This window comes from Galeopterus variegatus, unplaced genomic scaffold, assembly GCF_000696425.1.
Source record: "Galeopterus variegatus unplaced genomic scaffold, G_variegatus-3.0.2 Scaffold6924, whole genome shotgun sequence".
Lineage (NCBI taxonomy): Eukaryota > Metazoa > Chordata > Mammalia > Dermoptera > Cynocephalidae > Galeopterus > Galeopterus variegatus.
Genome location: NW_007733035.1, coordinates 38,861 through 42,850, shown reverse-complemented (window position 1 = coordinate 42,850; position 3,990 = coordinate 38,861). Strand labels below are relative to the sequence as shown.

The following is a 3,990-nucleotide window of genomic DNA, read 5'->3' as shown; positions in this document are numbered from 1 at the left end:
TTCTCCATTTATTCTTAAAACTTGCTCCTGGGAGAATTATAAGGATTCATAAAAAATTTAAATTCCTCTTGATTTTCTTTGCATCAGCTTTTCAAACATCTCTTGTCAGGAATTTTATTTTATTTTATTTTGCTGCAACACATATAGAATTATTTTTTTAAAAAATTCATAATGCCAGTTTTTTAAAATTTGTAAATCTCTACCATAATTTCTAGGGGGCTCCAATGGCCATCTGCAGCACTCAGACCAGACTGTCCATGTAGCCAGCAAACAGAGTCTGGCCATCAGCAGATTAGGCCAGAGGGATGCACTGGGTAGCCCTGCCCTGCTGTTGGTAGTGACGACCTCTTGCTTCAGTTTGTCTATGATGAGCTTGCCCTCCACATCTCAGACCTTGATGCTGGGGCCCATGGCAAGGCACAGAGCCAGTACTGGTTAGGGCCGAAGCACAGGGCATTGATGATGTCCCCACCATTGATTGTGTAAAGATGCTTGCCTTTGTTGACAAGCAAGACCTGGCCATCCTTGTCTCCAGAAGCACAGAGGGATCCATCTGGAAAGACAGTCACAGTATTCAGATAGCCTGTGTGGCCAATGTGATTGGTCTTTATCTTGCAGTTAGCCAGATGCTATACCTTGACCAGCTTGTCCCAGCCACAGGGGACAATGATAACATTACTGCTGTTGGGCAAGATGTATACACAAGACATCCACTCTGAGTGGCTGTCATCCTGGACAGTGTATTTGCATACGCCCAAAGTATTCTATAACTTGATGGTTTCATCCTGGAATCCAGAGACATACTGCCAGTTATCAGGGGAGAAAGCCATACTCAGCACATTCTTGGTATGGCCTACAAATCATCACTTGGTGGTGCTTCTGAGAGGGACAAATTGGTCACACTCTAGAAAAACTTTGTAAACATATAGAATGACTTGTTTTGGAAAGCTCTTTGAAGGCAAGAGCTGTTATTCACCCACCCACCACCCTTTCTTTTTTTTTTTCTTTTTTGCCTCCTTTCATTATGCAGGGCCATACACAGTAGATGCTCAATACACATTTGTTAAATATGGTAGCAGCTATGAGTCAAAGATCAACAGACAATGCAAAAGTTTCTGGAAGGCATGACAAAAAGCAAGAAAGGATGCACTTCTGTATTTTCCTGTTTTTATGGCAAGAGAGTGGCTATATGGAATACACTGAAATAAATTATTTACTACCTGTGAATTTCGGTTTTTGGAGGGAAGCATGCTTGGTGCATTGAGAGCAGTTTGGAGTAGATAGCATGGTGAAGAGGGCTGGCCACCACAAACATAAAGGCGTACACTGATGGCCATTCCATGGCTGGCATGCTCATCACAGTTGTAAAATAAGGAGGACAAGCAGGTTGAGTGGTCAGTTAGCATGGGCCTCCGCTATATAGAGAAGTGAGAATGAAGGAGGTCAGTTCCGCCAAGTGCAAACAGGGAAGTAAGATATCATTTTGAATCAGCTCTTTTGCAGCTTAATTACTGAGCAATATTTATGTGTCTAACTGATTTATGTAGGAAATTGAATCTAAAACTTGAAAGTTAAATAAAATTTCATGAAGTAGTGGGGAGATAAAGGAGTAATCCAAGTGCAGGCAGTGCATAATGTAAGAATGGATTTTCAGTAAGCATTTCAAATGGGGGAGGGAGCTAATGGATTAGTCTGCCTAGAGCAGAGGCTATTGTGGGAAGTATATATGGTTGGAAGGGAATGGAATCTTATCATAGATCCCCTTGAACTCAAACTTAACACATTGTCTCATTCTAACACACTGACAGATCTGGATGCGTATTTTTATCTAATGATTAAACACTTACATAGTATTTATGTCCTAGGCATTTAACAAATACTAAGTCATTTATACCTCATAACAACTATAAACATCTTTCATAATCTCCATTTTACTAACGCAGAAACTGAAATACAGAGATCAAGTAATCAGCCTTATGCATCACACCATGTCACTTTGTAAACTAGAAGGTGCACATAGTCCCCATATTTTCTTCTGCTTGCTGGCTGGTACCTGAAAATCTTCCACTTGTAGCTTAATTTTTCTAGTTAGAAAGTGACTACTCTTGGAGGTTGCAAATTCCCCCAGGTAAGGTAGTAGCACTCTAAAGTCTTAAGTGTCATGGATCAGGGCAGAAGGCGGCATGGGGGTGCACTGAAAGGGTGCTGGGGACAGCTGTTATCAAGGAGAGAAGGACGGGAACGGGCAAGTCTGTAATGGCACAGACTAACTTAGCTCACCTCTTATCAGTGTTGGTGACTGACCTGAGTATAGAAAATCAGAAACAATTATGGGCTTTCGAACACAGTTGGAGCCTAATGAAAGTAATAGTTTAGGAAAAGCAGCCAATCTGTGCATTTCATGAAGAGACAAGGCTTTAGGAGTAGTAGACTTCAGTTAACCAAGAGCAAGGCAACATTTTGAGTGAGAATCAGGCAAAGGTGATTGGAAACTACGGAAAATGATTTTTTACCTATAATAGAGGTTAAACTAACTTGAACAGACTCTACAGCAAGAGAAACAATACTAAATCAATAAGTCTTGAACTGGAGTGTACATTTATTTCTCTTGCATAGACTTTCTGGGCTGATCCTACAACCATGCAAACAGACAGGATTATCTCTCCACGAAACTCTACAATTCTGTCTAGGCTGAAAGCTAAGTTAAAGCTACCCTTTAAACAGGTGGTAGTTACTTCAAGCTTGCTAAAGACCTTTCTTAACAAGCTTAGAGCAACACTTGATTCTAATATATTATTAGTAAACATTTATTAAATTCGTGAGATAATTATAAATGCTCTAATTCATTTGGAAGCTCTGAGGATTTTTTTTTTAGTCCTATTTTTAACTGGTCCTTAATATGTTTCCCTGTTTTGTTCCTCTTTGTCCTGCTGTGCACCAAAATTATCTTTTATAGATCTGAAATAGTGAAAATTCTGCCTTGGTATGTCTTAGGTCATGCCTTTTCAAACAACCCAGCAGCCCCAAGTAAAGAAAACTTTGGCTTTTATGTTTCCAAAGTAAATTTGAGACCTTAGATAGTGCTCCTGGCATTAAGTCTATGTGCAAGCTTTTTCGCTTTGTTTTGTTTTGTTTCGTTTTTTTTAAATTGGGGATAGAGTTGTTATTCTGTGCAGATTTCTTGCTTGACTTCTTAGCTGAAAATCCTATTCTGAAACGAAGCCTTGAATGTTCAGTTTCTTTACTCTTTACCACCAAGAACATCAACACTGCAAAAAGGCCATGTTACATATATGTAAGGCTCTGTGCCTTCTCACACATACTCCAATGTAACACTTATTGAAATCTGTTTCTCATAAAATTGTGAGCTTTCCTTAATCTGGATAACAAATCACTTCTACAAGAGAAAGTGTTTTGCATCATTTTCTGCCCACCCACTGCCTCCTAACTTGCCCCAGTAATGCCATCTTGAACTGAGGAATGGAAGCAGCAGCAGAGCACCGTGGAGCCTTCTCTTCTTGTGCGCAGGCTGCATGTCTGAAGTCTATGGATGGAGGAGCCTGTTAAGTTTCTTTCTACAGCACTACGTGCTTTTTAACAAAAAGGGAGAATAGACTGTGTATCATATTTCCCCATGAATTCTGCAGAGGGAGACCAAGCTAAGAAACGCCAGGGGCATCTTTTCCCAGATGGTTATATACACAAACTGTTTTGCTTGAATCCTGTTTTAAAATTGGTTGAAAATCAGTTGGCTAACCATTTCATCAGAACTGAAAGTTACCAGAAATCTGGTTGAACAGAAATTTTCATTTTGAAGTTGAGAGGGTCCATATCCTGAATAGAATTAATTGGCTTAATTTCTCACATTTGCGATAAATACAAAACAATGTCTAAAATTTAGCTTTGGTTTTCTGAAGTCATCCAACTGATGGCAAAGCTATCTCTTAAGCCAGGGCAGGTTTTCCATGTCAGGCACGCTACATTATCATC

The 3,990-nt window shown here is 39.7% G+C and overlaps 1 pseudogene; it reads right to left on the bottom strand.

Annotated features, from left to right (window-relative positions):
- Nucleotides 1–241: 241 nt before the first annotated feature.
- LOC103606896 lies at nt 242–1,351 on the bottom strand (annotated as a pseudogene).
- Nucleotides 1,352–3,990: the final 2,639 nt, after the last annotated feature.